The 16,630-nt window shown below is 42.0% G+C and overlaps 1 protein-coding gene across 1 annotated transcript in view; it reads left to right on the top strand.

The window, feature by feature from the left end:
* Positions 1-16,630, top strand: part of NCALD (neurocalcin delta) — a 439,752-nt gene that overhangs the window by 126,554 nt on the left and 296,568 nt on the right. Inside the window, exon 2 of the mRNA XM_081503477.1 lies at positions 8,363-8,412. The gene's annotated coding sequence lies outside the window, so the exon portion shown is untranslated. The remainder of the gene's footprint in view (positions 1-8,362; positions 8,413-16,630) is intronic.

Here is a 16,630-nt window from a genome sequence, read left to right as displayed (position 1 = left end):
TTCCCTGATGAAGACTCGAAAGATAGGTTAATGGGTGGGAGTGAATGAGAGGCGGAAGGAGTTTGGTCCTGAGGCTTTAGAAAGGCCCAAGCTCCTCTCCTATGGCCCACCCCCACCCTGTAGCTCTGAAGTGTGGGGCCTTGGAGAATAGTGCAAGGATATTGGGAGAAATATTGCTGTGAGCTATGTATTAGATTCTTTGTAGTATCTTTGCAGAACCAGGAAAGATTATGTTTATTAGTTACTTTTGGACTATGTTTTCCTTGAATATGACATTCCCCTCAGAATGAGGCTTCAGGGGAAGTCAGTATTTATTCTGCTCATACACAATCTTTTCTCTTCAAAGGAGAAAGCATTAACACCCAGAGAGAGAGAAAGCTTTCTTATGGCTGTGATCGTAAGCCTTAGAATATCTTAACAGGATTTTAGCAGACTACAGTTTTATCATCCAAAATGGGGCACGTTTGAGAGTGAAACATTTATAGTGAATATGAAATAATTATAAATCTTTATTTTAAAGATTAAATCAGGTTGCTTAAATCAGGTTGGTGTCAGGCAAACAAAAATATATGGTTAACCTGGTTATATACCCCTGCTGTTTGCACCACAATTTATCTTGTTCAAATGGATAACAGTTAAAAATAAACATGGAAAAATGAAAAAAATGAATGCAGGTACACTACTATACAAAAGTATTAGATTAAACCATATGAAACTCTTATAAAAGCAGCAATTTCATGAGATATCTATAATGATTTCAAAATTTGGGTATATCTGCTGTTTATTTATTTAAGTAGTAAATTTTTTGAGGATAAGAATTGTTCACTTTTCATTCTGTCATTTGTTTTTTGTTCATTTTTCATCATTTATTAGTACCTACAGCATGCAAGCATTATGCTAGATGCTGGGGATAGATCAATGACACTGAGTGGGATACCTGGTACCTAAGAGCAATATAATATTTAGTTAGAATTGAGCATAAAGGAAAATCATACTGAGTTCATGTTTGTTATTTGGTGTTGCAAAAAAAAAAAAAACAATTAAATGCCAAGTGAAGTACCAAATTATCTTGCTGCCATTCTTGTGGCACCCTCACAATTGATATCTGAAAACATATGTCCCCCTGTGTACCCTCTTTTTTCTGCCTTAAGGAAGAATTGCCTCAAAGACATGACACAGTTTTTGCAAGGAGCACTACCAGGAGCTTGTAGTAGAAGACAATGTGGAAGTGCATTGGGCATCATGCATGCTCTGACTTGAGGTTTTTCAGGGACCTGTCTGAGATGCAAGAGAGGAAGTGATCCTTAATTGCTTGGTGGTAATGAGTGGAAAATTATTCATAGAAGCAATGAGGCCGGAGATGCCATGCATTGGCTTAAAATTTTTATTGAGTGCTAAGCCTCTGGGGATTAACTTTGGATCTAAACTATTCCTAATTCACAGAGGTAAGTGTCCACTGAGGATGGTGAACTTTGAACTAACCTACCACAAAAATAAGCATACAGCTGTCAGCTGTGATAAATGCAATAAGGGAAAGGAATAGCAGGTTGCAGAGTACATCAGAGAGGGATAAAATTTTCTTTTGGGGGTCAAGGAAGATCTCTCTGAGGGAATCATCTTGAACTTGAGACCCAAAGGAGGGCAGCAGACCCTACAGGGATATGTCTGGAGCTCAGCAGTGGAGGAGGAGGGTAGTGCCAGGTGAGGTCAAAGAATTTTCGTCTTGAAAGAAGTAGAATGGTTAGATGGACCCTTTAGAAGGTGAGATGGGAAGGTGTTGATCAGTTAGGACGTGGAGACCTGAATATCACAATGGAAACCAGTCAGTGGGGAACTGTACACAGTTTGACAAGGCTGGAGTGTGGAGTGTGAAGTCAGACACCATCTTGAATATTGAGTTCTTTCTCTAAGTAACAGGGAGTCACTGCAGAATGGTATGAGTAAGGGAATGACATATCAATCGTGTATTTGAGAAGGAGAAATCTCAAGGATGGATGAATTCATTGAAGACATCAAAGGCTGGAAAATCTTGCAGTTGTTCAGCAGATTGGGATGAAGGTTTGATCTGAGATAGTGGCAGTAAAGAGATGGAGTAAGAGACAAAGATACTCTGTAAGCACAATCTATAGAATTTGGTTATTGATGAGAAGAAAAAGTGGACTATGTTCAGGTTCCTCATTTGTGTGATTAATAAAAAGGGATAGCAGGAGGGGGACTGGTTTGGGTAACACATGATGAATTAGGTTTGTTCTTGATAAGTGCTGGGGCTTCCCAGGTGGTGCTAGTGGTAAAGAACCTGCCTGCCAATGCAGGTGATGTAAGAGACTCAGGTTCATCCCTGGCTTGGGAAGATACCCTGGAGAAGGGCATGGCAGCCCACTCCAGTATTCTTGCCTGGAGAATCCCATGGACAGAGGATCCTGGTGGGCAATAGTCCATGGGGTCACAAAGAGTCGGACATGACTGAGCAACTTAGCACGCACTCTGATAAGGGCTAAGTACCCGTAGGAGATCCAGCCTGATGTTAACTAAGTAACTGTTTAGTTAATGTTTTCTGAAGTTGATGGCATTCTCTGAATATTTTTCATATGTTAATATGATATCTATTGAGAGAGTTGGACACATTCAAACTACTTATGAAAGGGTTCCTGAATTTTACAACTGATGGATTGCTTTATTTTGAATTACTCATGACAGGCTTTGTGTGTATGTGTGTGTGTGTGTGTATTTGAAAGACATTTGACTTTGTCACAGTTCTGAAAATATGTTACTTCTGGTATGTTTAGATGGTGGGTTTTCAAAAACAGTTAAATATTACAACTAGGCTTGCTGTGTTTTGTGTTTTTCCCCATTCAGTTTTCCATTAAATATACAAGCATAACATCTGGTACTCTTATTTGTAAGGACTCTGGGAAAAGAATAGCAGTGATTAGACTGAGCACTTGACAATCATCCAGTTGTAATATTTTCGTCTAGAGTCGAGTTCGAGGCTGACTGAAATGTCCATGTCAGGAGCAACACTGTGTAATGTTGCAGAGAAGCCACTTAGGAGAATTCCTAATATGGCTGGAGCATTCTTGAGATGCATGGAATAGCCCATTTGTGCAGTATCATCTGAGATGGGAATGCAGCCCGTATGCTCCCAGGCCGGGATGACAGAATCCGCAGAGCACTTCTTTTCTGTTATTTGTCAGGCTACAGCCCTGTTGGCTGATGATGACAATTCTTCCTTCTTTGCTTCATTTGTCAATGGCAAATCCTTGGACCCTGAGCTGGAAAGTCCCTTTCCTAGTTTGAAAGTCATATATTGTACGGGATGGAAGGGGCCTCGATAATTATCTTCATGGCAACCCACTCCAGTATTCTTGCCTGGAAAATCCCATGGGTAGAGGAATCCAGAGGGCTGTAGTTCATGGGGTTGCTAAGAGTTGGACATGACTGAGCAACTGAGCACAACCCCCTGGCATTTTTACAGATGAGAAAAACAAGACGTAGAGAGGTTAAGCAATTTGGCCGCAGCCATCCAGTTCATTGGGCTTCCCCAGGGGCTCAGCGCTGAAGAATCTGCCTGCAATGCAGGAGACACAGGAGGTGTGGGTTTGATCTCTGGGTTGGGAAGATCCCCTGGAGAAGGAAATGGCAACCCACTCCAGTATTCTTGTCTGGAGAATCCCGTGGACAGAGGAGCCCGGCGGGCTACAACCCACAGGGTTGCAAAAAGTCAGACACGACTTAGCAACTGAGAACATCCAGGTAATTACTGAACCCTCTGCTCAGCTCCACTCCTCGTTCAGAATGGGCAGGAGGGCAGCCTTCCTATTGCTTTTAGTTTGTTATTTACCAGAACTTTGAGTCTTCCTTCACTTTATAAAGCCTCTGGGAAATAGTCTTAACTCCTTTGAAAGAAGAAAAAACATGTTTACTCAGAAAGCTTAGTTTTGTTTTTCTCCAAATGGATGTTTGTTCCAAGGCAGTGTGACTCCCCTGTATTCCGAGAGAGCTTTCACCACACCGCGTGACATCTCTCTAATGGCCAGGGCTGCCCAGCTGGACATCTGTGCAACAGTCACAGCAAAACCTCATACATTTGGGGGCATGGCAGTGTCTCTAAACTCTGGAACGGACGGATGCTACAATATGGTCAGCCCGTGGCCTGGGTCTTTAGGCTGAATGATCCTGGGAACTTCCTGAGAAGCGGCTGTTTATCAAGCCTTCAAAGGGGTCCTTGATTCTTAAAATTAAAAATCTCAGAGCACCATCCTGGGACTGAGCACCCCCGGGAGTCCTGAGCACCCCTGGGACTTGGCTGCCACTGCTGGGCAGATGGGTGGTACTTGGAGCTCAGTGCAGCCAAGGGAGGGGGAACGGGAGGTTTGGAGGTGAGTTGTGAGTGAGGAGAGGAGGAAAGCTCATGTGGTGCTGACCATCTACTGTCTCAGCGTGGTGGGGGAAGGACTCGGGGGCCCTTTCCAGAGGCTCATCGGTGTCTATTCCGTCCCAGCTCTCTCTCCAGACTTTCAGGCCTGGGTGAGGGGTGGTGGGCGGGAGCAGGTGGTCAGTGTTGCTCTGGCTTGTTCATTTTGTGTGTGCTCTGAGATGCCAGGTGCTTGGGTTTAGAAAGCTGAGAGCCTTTATTTTGCTGCTGCTGGAATGTCTCTTCTGTGAGGCAGTGGATGTCGTGGGAACCTCCTTCTGGAAAGGGGGGAGGATCTCAGAGGATAAGACAAGAAGGGAGAAAGATCAATTACTAGCTCAAAACACAACTCAACCACATTTGTAAGAGCTCGGTGAAAGAGAAACAGAGGCCATTGAGTGCGATCATCTCAACCTGAGCTGTTTCCAAAAGCAGCAAATGAGCGCTGCTCTCTGAGCTAAGAGAATGATGAGAAAACGCATCCTGGTGGATTTCTCTCCAGTCTTTAGAGTAAATAGAATTTTTCTTGCTATGGCAAACTTAATTCTATAAGAAAAAGGCCATAGGACACTGCAGCTCTGTGGGAACTCAGAGATGATCCGAGATGGACATGCTCTGTCCTTCCAGATCCCTTCTCCCCTCCTCTCCACGCTGTTCTGGGTCCTGGGAGGCTAGTGTCCATGGACCACAGCAATCATGAATTTGGCCAGTAAGAGGTCTTGCTTTACCATCCCTTGGTGGTTTCTTTAATCCTGTCTACATCTTGTAAATAATCCCCTTCATAAAAGCTCCCATTTGAGTATGTGATCTCTTTCTTGCTGGGACCCTGAACGGCTATATTGTTTAATCCTATGTGACCATTTACAGGTGAGGAAACTGAGGCACAGAGAGGCTGACTGGCTTTTCAAACGGTGTCCCTGTCCTCATCCGTTTCCCAGCCATGACTGAGTATTTGCAAACTGAGAGCCTGAGGCCCTGGGATGCTGGGCTGAGAATGAGAAAACCTCTGACGCTGGAGTCTGTTCTGCTCTAATGTGATGACACATTACTAAGAGGCTTCCATTTATTTAAAGTGTTATTTTATGTGATATATGGGGCTTCCCAGGTGGCTCAGTGGGGAAAGAGTTCACCGGCAATACAGGAGACATGGGCAGATGTTCATTTGGTCCCTGGGTCGGGAAGATCCCCTTGAGGAGGGCATGGCAACCCACTCCAGTATTCATGCCTGAAGAATCCCATGGACAGAGGAGCCTAGCGAGTTACAGTCCATAGGATTGCAAGCTGCTGCTGCTGCTGCTGCTAAGTCACATCAGTCGTGTCTGACTCTGTGAGACCCCATAAACAGCAGCCCACCAGGCTCCCCCATCCCTGGGATTCTCCAGGCAGGAATACTGGAGTGGGTTGCCATTTCCTTCTCCAATGCGTGAAAGTGAAGTCGCTCAGTCGTATCCGACTCTTAGCAACCCTATGGACTGCAGCCCACCAGGCTCCTCCATCCATGGGATTCTCCAGGTAAGAGTACTGGAGTGGGGTGCCATCGCCTTCTCCATAGAATCACAAGAGGCAGACACAACTGAAGCGACTGAGCACGCATGCACGCGTGTGGTGTATACACATAATGGGATATTATTCAGCCTTCAAAAAAAGGTGATCCTGTCAGATGCAATAACATGGATGATCCTTGAGGATGTTATGCCAAGTGAAATCAGCCAGTACTGCATGATTCTACTTACCCAAGCTATCAAAACGTTCAGACTCATAGAAGCAGAAGGCAGAGTGGTGGGTACCAGGGGCTGGAGGAGAGGGAAAAGGGGAGCTGCTCTTCAGTGGGCGTGAGGTTTCAGTTATGCAAGATGAATGAGCTCTAGAGATCTGCGCACAGCATTGTGCCAGTGATCAACCAGACTATATGACACTGTTAAAATTTTAAGAAGGTCAATTTCATGTTATTATTTTTTTAACCAGAAAAAATAAGCACAAAAGGTATTTGAATAGGTTAAAAAGTAGTTAGAGAACGGAGTCCCTCTGGGAGGACACTGTCCTTGGGGGTGTGGCTGGGTTGGCAGAAAGGAAGGAAACGCCTCCTTCCTCTAGCAGGGAAGCACCTGATGCAGGGCAGGGCTGGGGGTGAGGGTGGGCTCCGCCCCACTCTCTGTCGGCTCAGGCCTCCTGCACCCTCCCAGCCCCAGCAGGGGAGGAATCAGAGCTGCTGGTCATGCCTCTGACCTTGAGTGAGTGTTGAGTGTGTGTGTGTGAGAGAGAGAGAGGGAGGGAAGGAGAGGGGAAGAATGAATTCGCATTCTTCCTTTTAGTAAATTTCCCAGGTTCTCTTGAAGAGTCGTTTTTGACCTCTCACATTTCATTGCTTCTAAGACATGCTTTATTTTCCTCACATTTTAATACTCTCATGCCCGGATGTGTCTGACACCGAAAGCATCCTTTACTGCAACTGGTCAGGCGATGACTGTGCTGTCGCTGCACTTCCCGTGCATGTGAACTTGGTAGTTCTGGGGGCACAAGACGAGTGAAACCGCTCATTGTTTCAGTCTGGTCTGTTCCATGATCACCGGAGAGAGGGATGTGGTCCTAGGTGCTGCCTGAAGTCTTCTGCTGGCACCTGTTAGTAAGACTTTCTTGCCAGCATCAGCACTGTGGAAAGGCATCAGAAACTTAGAAGGAAATCCCAAATGCAATACTCTTTTAAGACATGCTGCATCACTAAGTTTCTTGGTGGCACAGAGGACAATATTGTGCGGAAAAACACAGTCATTGGACCCTGTGACAAACGTGATTCAGAAGGGTGGGTTTTGAACGTGATGTCTAAATCAAATTAAATTGGAGCACCTAACCAATTTATTTCACTAATATTTTTACATTTTCCTTTTTTATGAGTGTAATAAAACCCACTTACCCTATTAGTAAGCCTAATAGAGCCTTTTCAGTAAATACAAGATAAAAATTCTTAATCTTACTATTGTATCACAGTTTAATTTGCAACCGTTTTTTTCTTTCCTAATGTTACATAAAATAGCATTGTCTCTCACAACCAGTGAATCTTAATCAATGAAGTATGGTAATGAAGTAGGAAATTGATTAAGTTACCATTATGAATCAAAAGATGAGTTGGAAAGCTAAGAACTGAGGAATGAATTTAGTAATCCTTTGACTCTATAAATATTTACTAAACGTCTACTGTGAGACCAGTACTGGGATTGGCATGAGGGTACAGCCGTGAACAAAGCAGATATGATCGCTGTGCTCACAGGGAAGACAAGATATATTGAATAAGTAGTTGCATATATGATATCATAGAGAAGACTTGCAGGTTTCTTTGGAAGTATAAATAGAGGAGCTTAACATGGTTAAGGGGGGCAGATGGCTCGAGCGAGGAAGTGACACTTAAGCGGAGAATGGAAAGATGAGTAGGAGTTAGCCAGGTGGAGGTGAGTTGGGGAAGAGGAGGGTAGTCCTGGCAGAGGGAACCATGTGTGAAAGCTGGGACCTGGCAAGGAGAGACTGAAGCAAGTCCAGGGTAGCAGGAGCCCAGACAGTGGTACGGGGATGAGAGACAGGCTAGAGAAGTAGGCAGGCCTCAGATGACCAAGGGCCTTATAAGTGATGCCAGGGAACGTGGCCTTCATCCCATGCATAAGACGAGCTTATGGGAAGGGTTTCAGGAGGGGTGTGATGTGTCATGCTCAAGTTTTAGAACTTCACTCTGGTTGCTGTGCAAAAATGGAATGCTGTAGATCAAGGGCAGATGAAGGAAGTGTGGTAGTAGTCATCTTCACTGAACAAGAGATGTGGTAGCTGGGAGGGGGAGAAGATATCAAATGATGCAAGAGAATCCTGTACCAAATGATAGTCCCCATCATTGACAGCCTTCCTCAGATATTATATCCTTAGTTGCTGATAACCTATAACAATAACTTTCTTTCTTTTTGACAGAGTGACTTCTGACTTGAGCTTGCAGTGTGCTTTGAGAGATCCTCTACCAGGTAAATGCAGAACAAATTTCCTCAGGTTTATAAACCACGACTTTCTCCCAAGATTTCCTGAGACCAAAATCCAACATCTTATTTAATCCCTGCAACAGCCCTGTAAGTTAGGTTTATTTTATTTCCATCTGATACAGGAGGAAATTGAAACATAGAGAAGTTAGGCAACTTACACAGAGAAGTTAGATCAACATGTCAAAGGTGTTCATCACAGCATAAACTATACTTGCCAGATAAAGCAAAACAAGAGGAGAGAACTGAACTATCCAACAGTAGGCAAACGGTATTAAATCATTTGATGAAGTTACTTTAAAAATAGTATATATGAGGATAAGAAGTTTTTTTCCTATTCCTCATTTGCCAAAAGCAAATTAATTATTTCGGTATTGAATTTTATTGAATGCTTTTCTAATCCACTAAGCTGATAAAATGATTTTTATTCTTTATCTGTTCATGGTAATTTCTATTAATTGATTTTCTAATATTAAATACTTTGCATTGCTAAGATAAAACCAACTTGGTCATGATGCATTATCCTTTCTATATTTAGCTAAGATTTAGTTTTAGTCCTGAGATTGGATACAATTTTCCTTTCTGGTTTTTCCTTGCCAGGAATGGCTTTCAAAATATTGGAATTACTTGCTACTTGAATGTTTGGTGATAAAGGGAGTAAAACATTTGAGTCCTGTTGTTTTCTTTGAAAGGAGAATTTTTACCCGCTCATTTAATTTCTGACTTATTTACGTTTTCTGATTTCTTTTGAGTCAATTTTGACAAATTTTGGTTTTGGTAATACATTCACTCTCTGTTGGATATGTATGCAGCAAGGGAATCTCTGGATCAGGGCGGTAAGTATACATTCAGTTTTAGCAGATAAAATCAGTTTTTCAAAATGGTTGTATTAATTTAAAAATTTACACACTAACTGGGAGTATATGAGAGTTCTGATTGCTCTGTATCCTTTTCAACACAAGGTATTTTCTGCTTTGTTTGATTATTTAGCCTGTACTAGTGGGTGTGAAGTGTTACAGTGTCATTGTAGTTCTGTGTTTGCTTGTAGACTAATGAAGTTGGGTACTTTTTCATATGTTAATTGACTATTTGAATATCTTGTTTTGTGAAAAGCCCTTTCTAGTCTTAAAAAAAAAGGAGAAGTGCTTATTCAGGTCTTCTGAAAAAAAAAATTGGGTTGCTTTGTTGAATTGTCTTATTGAATTACAGATATTTTCAATAATATGTGTTCTGGATTTGAGGTCTTAGTAGAATATATATGTTGGAAATATCTACTTTTTCCCCTGTGGTTTACCTTTTCACTCTTTTTGTGGACAGAAATTCCTTGAAAATAGTGTAAATTATCCATTTTTTCCCCTTTGTGGTTGGCACTATTGATTGTACTTTTTTAAGAAATCTTGGCCTTATTCTAAGATCACAAAGAAGTTGTATGTTTTCATCTGAAAGTTATATTATTTTTCTTTTACATTTGAGCCACAATACATCTGGAATTGGTTTTAGGGAGGTAGAGGGTCAAGATTGATTTTTTTCCATGTGGGCATGCACTGAATCAGGAGCCATCCTTTGGTCATAGCTCTGTTTATCTATTTGTTTATTTTGGTTAGGCTCACTAAGGTACAATGAACACACAGTAAAATTCATTCTCTTGAAATTGATGGTTTGATAAGCTTCAACAGTTGTATAACCACCACCATAATCAAGATGCAGAACATACCCAACCTCTGAGAGAATGCTCCTATGTAGTAACAATCACTCATCTCATTTCTGTCCCTAGATTTTTTCTTTTTTTAGAATATATAAATGAAGCCATAGAGTATGTAGACTTTTGTTTCAGATTTCTTTTCAAAAAAAATCTCAAAGAATCTCAAAAATTCATCCCTGTGTTGCAGTACCAGTTGTTTGTTCTTTTTTTAGAGTAGAATTCTATTGTGTGGATGGACCACAATTTGTTTATCCATTCACCAATAGATGAATATTTGAATTATTTCTAGTCTTTGGCTCTTATGAATAAAGTTATTATAATTGCTCACTTTATAAGTCTTTGTATGGATATATGTTTTAATTTCTCTTGGGTAAATTACTAAGAGTAGGTTTATTGGGTCATATACTGTGTAGCAAATATATGTTTAACATTATACAAAAAAAGCTCTCCAGCTGTTCCCAAGGTGATTGTGTCATTTTGCATTCCATTCAGCAATATATGATATTTTAGTTGCCCCATGGTCTCTCCCCAGATGGTGCTAATGGTAAAGAACTATAAAGGAGATGTAAGAGACTTGTGTTCTATCCCTGGGTTCTATCCCTCCTCCTTCCTCTGGAGGAGGAAGTGGCACCCCACTCCGTTTCTTGCCTGGAGAATCCCATGAACAGAGGAGACTGGCAGGCTACGGTTCATAGAGTTGCAAAGAGTCAAACACGACTGAGTGACTTAGTACACACAGAGAGTTCCAGAACTTGGTATAATCAGTCTCCATAATCTGGGCAATATGAGTTGATGTGTAGTTTTATCTCATAACTCTAGTTCTTGTTTCCCTAATCAATAATGATGTTGAACATCTTTTCATGTGCTTCTTTGCCATCTGCATGTCTTTTTTGGTGGAGTGTCTGCTCAAATCAGTGACCCAATTTAAAAATTAAATCATCTATCTTCATTTTTGAGCTATAATAAAATATATTTCAGATACAAATCCTTTATCAAATGTATGCTTTTCAAATACCTTTTCCCAGCCTGTGGATTGCATCATTCAAAGAGCAGAAATTTTTACTTTTCATGAAGTTCAGTTTATCAATTTTTTTCTTTGCTGGACAGCAGTTTTGTGTCCTAAAGAATCCTTGCTAAAACCAAAAATACAAAGATGTTCTTTTTTTCTTTTTCTAGCAATTTTTATAGCTTTTTAAAAAGCTTTTAGTTTATTTTTAATTGGAGGATAAAAAAAATAAAAAAAATTAAAAAATTGGACGATAATTGCTTTACAATTCCCAAGTGGTGCTAGTGGTAAAGAACCTCAGCCAATGCAAGAGATGTAAGAGATGCAGTTTCGATCCCTGGGTTGGGAAAATCCCCTGGAGGAGGAAATAGCAACCTAGTCCAGTATTCTTGCTTGGAGAATCCCATGGACAGAGGAGCCTGGTGGGCTATGGTCCATAGGGTAGCAAACAGTTGGATGCGACTGAAGCGACTTAGCACAGCACACTGTGCTGGCTTCTGCCATATATCTACATGAATCAGCCATAGATATATGTGCCCCCTCCCTCTTGAACCTCCCTCCCACCTCCCTCTCCATCCCACCACTCTAGGTTGTCACAGAGCACCGGATTTGAGTTCTCTGTGTCATACAGCAAATTTCCACTGGCTATCTAATTTTACATATGGTAATGTATATGTTTCAATGCTACTTTCTCAATTCATCCCACCCTCTCCTTTCCACACTGTGTCCACAAGTCTTTTCTCTAGGTCTGCGTCTCCATTGCTCTCCTACAGATAGGTTCATCAGTACCATCTAGATTTCATATATATGCATTAATATATGATATTTGTTTTTCTCTTTCTGACTTCCTTCACTCTGTATAATAGGCTCTAGGTTCATCCACTTTATTAGAACTGAGTCAAATGGTTGAGTAATATTCCACTGTGTATATGTACCTTTTTATGGCTTAGTAGTATTCCATTGTGTATAGGTACCACAACTTCCTTATCCATTCTTCTGTCGATGGACATCTAGATTGCTTCCATGTCCTCAGTTCAGTTCAGTCACTCAGTTGTGTCCGACTCTTTGAGACCCCATGGACTACAGCACACCAGGTTTCCATGTCCTAGCTATTGTAAATGGTGCAGTGACGAACATTGGGGTACATGTGTCTTTTTCGTCATGGTTTCCTCAGGGCATATGCCCAGGAGTGGGATTGTTGGGTCATATGGTAGTTTTATTTCTAGGTTTTAAGGAATCTCCATACTGTTCTCCACAGTGACTGTGTCAATTTGCATTCCCACCAACAGTGCAAGGGGGGAATGCAAATTTCTCCATACCTTCTCCAGCATTTATTGTTTGTAGATTTTTTGATGATGGCCATTCACACCAGTGTGAGGTGATACCTCACTGTAGTTTTGATTTGCATTTCTCTAGTAATGAGGGATGCTGAGATCTTTTCATGTGTTTATTGGCCATCTATATGTCTTCTTTGGAGATGACATTTTTATTTTATTTTCTGGCCCTGCCATGCAGAATCTTAGTTCCCTGACCAGGGATCAAACCTATGCCCCCTGCAGTGGAAGCTCAGAGTCTTAACCACAGGACCGCCAGAGAAGTCCCAATCATATAGCTATTTTAAAGTCTCTGATTATTCCAGTATTTGGGTCATCTCTCTGTCTAGTTCCATTGATGGCTTTATTTTAACAAACGTTTGCTTTACCTTGGTCTTTTGAATGTCTTCTTAATTTTGATTGGATGTTGTTGGTAGAAGAGCAGTAGGTAATAAAATTGATAATATTGCCACCCAGAAATGGGCGCGCTTCTTTTGCAAGATGGCTAATGTAACAATGGTTTAGTCCTTTGTTGGCAGTTGATAAGATTAGTAGTTAGTAGGGAGTTTGGGTGTGGTTGGACTCCTGATTGCTGTCACTCTCATCCACCAGACTGCAAAGTTTTCTAGTCGTGGACTGAAGTTACCTCAGGATTAGTGTGTGGTCTGGTGTGCCAGAGAGTTTTTCTTACTGTCTAGACTCTGTTCTCAGCTTTCAGCAGACCCTCCACACTCAGGGCAAAGCTCAGGGCAAAGCTGTGGCCACGCTGGGGGCTTCCCTGCTCTTCTGGTCCAGCCTCAGTCTTGGGCAGGCCCTGGGGCTTTGCCCGTGTTCCTGTTCCTCGTCATGGCCTTCAGTTTCTGCTTGCATCTGTAGGTGGCTTGGGTAGGAGAGAGCTCCCTGCAATGGTAGCAGACCTCTTCTTTGTGTCAGTGCAGGATCCTAGGCCTGAGAGTCCCTTGTTCTGCCATCAGAGCAGGACCAGCAGCTTCAATATCACCTGAGAGCTTGTCAGAGGTACAGAATCACAGATCCCACGCTCAGACCTGATGAATCAGGATCTGCATTTTGACGAGATCTCTGAGGGAGTCATGTGCACTTTGAGAAGGGGTGTTTCACACAATCACTGTTTCTTTGCTTTCTTTCTGCAGCTTCTTTTTTTTTGTCAACTGTGTTTTTCACAATGAATTAAGATCCTTCAAAGTCAAAATATTGTGAAAGTAACCCTAGTTTAAGAATATACCGGGTTATGGTGCACACATATTTAAATTAGAACATTTACTTTTCTTTTCTAGTTAAATTATTGAATTTAATTGAACAATTACCACTTATATGCATATTTAAACTTCTTAGTTTCAAATACTTTTTTGAGCTTTGTGTTCCTAGCATTCAACAACCTTGAGCCTTTCTTGTAGCAGGATTTTTCTGTTGCTTCTTCTTATAAAAAGGGGTTTCTTAGATTTTTGAAGCCTGCCTCCTAGGGGCAGTTCTGTCTTCCTCTCCACCTTGGGTTCAGCTCAAACAACAGACTGCTTCATGAAATTTCTATTGATGCTTCACAGCCTGGCCTAAAGGGTTCTAGCAAGGACCAACTCCTCTGACAAAGTTCTTGCCAAGAGACCCTCAGCTTTTGAATCTTTCTAACTTTGAGTATTTTATTGATGCAATGATGGGGCTGTGCTGCCAGAATTTTAGTTTTCTCAATTTTTTTCTCAACTTGCAATAAATTTTACATTTAATCAATTTCAGTTTAATTAAAGGTAAATTTAAATTTTACATTTAATTTTCCATTTATCCTATTTCTTAATTTGTTGTCTTTCCTTTGATTTCATCAGGAATGTTAGCCAAGATTGCTGGATTATACCATCTGCTTTCCTTTTGTCTTTACCTTTGCTTTTGTATCCCAGTATTTTGAGGCCTTCCCCTTCCCCTCCCCTTGCCTCCTCCTTGCAGCCATCATGGAAATATTCCAAGCAGATAGACAGAGAGGGGCACAAGGTCATGCCTCTTAGCTGAGTGAGCCCAAGTGAAGAGTTGCCCTGGTTTCCGAGGACCAGTGAATTATGCTTTAATCTCAGTGGTCACCCTTAGCTGCAAGGAAGCCTGGGAAATATGTCTTAGAGTTGGGCATATTGTTGGTGCAAAAGAAATCAGGGCTGGGTTTGCTATGGGTAGAGAACTAGACGCAGATATCAGACAGGGAGCTAAATATCAACTTCATTCCCAATGATCCTAGATTGGAGAATGAGCTTAAATTATGGACAAGATCAGCTAGAATCAGCCATCCTATTACTTTTATTGCTGAAGATTTCTTTCATGGAAAAGAAAAATACATGCTGCTGAGGCCAGAAATAGAGAGAAGGGAAGATGTTCAGACCTCCATGCACTTTCCCTCACTCAGTCTGAGCAATTCAAGGAGTCACTCACTTGAGGAGGAGTGAAGGGATGTTGTGAAGGGTAGAGGTTACATTCCAACAGTTTTAAGAAGACAAACGATTTTGTTTTATGTGCCCAGGCAGGAATGCTGGGAAGGAGAGAATGATACCCCTCCTAATAATTGTTAAGTATACATGTGTGTCACACACACACACACAATGTCTTATTGTATATTATGACAATTGTGTTATATTTATTTCTTTATATATTGAGTTGGTCAAAAAGTTTGTTTAGGTTTTTCCATAAGATGTTATGGATGCATCTTATGGAAACACCTTTTTCCATAACATGTTTTCCATAAGATGTTATGAACCCAAATGAACCTTTTGGCCAACCCAATATTTCCCCCAACTCCTACTTCTAATGACCTTGTAAAATCGATAGTAATCTCTTGCAATAATTGAGAAAAGGGAGAATTCACATGTGTTGAAGTTGTGAAACTCTTGGAAAGGAGATGGGGATGAACCTCTTGTAGATCCGAAAGGTTTTTAGAATTGTTTCAGGTTGAGAAGAAGGGTGATTCAGGGCAAGTAAACAGCATGGGCTGCAGCCAGTAGACTTCTAGCTGCATGGGCAGCTTGCTGCAGGATTCTCTATGATGGCCCCTTTACTGCTGCACAAAAACCAACCAACAAACTGCTGCTTCCACCCCTGCCCCCCCACCCCTTCTGCTCCCCAGCCTGAGGGTTTGGCTGCAGACGCCCTCGGAGTGCAGCAGGGGCCATCTGGGCTGCTCTTTTCACTGGCCGCCCTCGACTCCTGCTCTCACGCTGACTGAAAACCCCTAACCACCAGCCTCGCTCCCTCCGCAAAGCTCAGCTCAGGATTGAGCTGATGGCTAATTGTTGCTGCTGATTGCTTTGCTGACAGTGCTTTGTGGCTATTTTGGTTTTTCTCGAGTGTTCCTTAATTAGAGGAAGTGACATCGTATGCTGTCCAATCAGCCTCTTGCCAGATATTATTACATCTGTGGGATCATCGGGTGACACTTGGGCTTGGTCTGGCCAAGCTGTTGTGAGCATTGTGGCCTGTGGTGCAGTTGGCTTGGCAGAGCGGTGGCCCCCGCCCAGCTGCTGGTGGGAGGGCAGGTCATTCTGCATTCCCAGTGAGGCCTCAGAGACCCCGGGGCCCACCAGGGGCCCCTGTTCAGGCAGCAACGTCCCACTGAAATCTGACACATCACAGGGGACATTGCCCTCATAGGATGCTGACTGTCTTCTCTTTGAAACATGCTGTTTTGGGATTTCTCTGATATTTGCCTTTCTGGCTAACATGGAGACACCCTTTCATTTTCCCCTGGGAAAAATACAGATACGACCTGAGGAAGGCTGCTACTTGGTGAAGTTTTAGAGGTGGTTTGCCATGCAGTGTAGTGAGATCTCACTACCTTGCTTTAATTACCAGGAAGAACCATCTTAAGTTGTCACAATTCTGAATTATAAAAGAAGTTTGAAGAGATTTACAACTCTGAACTCCACCAAATTTAACTTTTGGGAGCTATTTTTTAAGGCTCTTTGGTTGAATGCTTTATTTGGGAATAACTGTGTTTATTTGCATATAAACCATGTGCAAAAGTTTAAAAAAATCTATTTGTGCGAGTATGAGTATGGACCCTTCTTTTCTGATTTTTTGTTTTTGGTATCAATTCATTGCAGCAAGGATTTATTGAGCCTGCTGAGGTGTCCTTGAGCTTAACAAAGCAGCGTAAGACACAGTCCCTCCTTCAAGAAGCTTACATTCTAATTAGAG

Source organism: Giraffa tippelskirchi, chromosome 6, assembly GCF_054371585.1.
Source record: "Giraffa tippelskirchi isolate mGirTip1 chromosome 6, T2T-mGirTip1v1.2.pri, whole genome shotgun sequence".
NCBI lineage: Eukaryota > Metazoa > Chordata > Mammalia > Artiodactyla > Giraffidae > Giraffa > Giraffa tippelskirchi.
The sequence above is the reverse complement of the archived record's forward strand: the minus strand, read 5'-3'. Positions and strand labels throughout refer to the sequence as shown.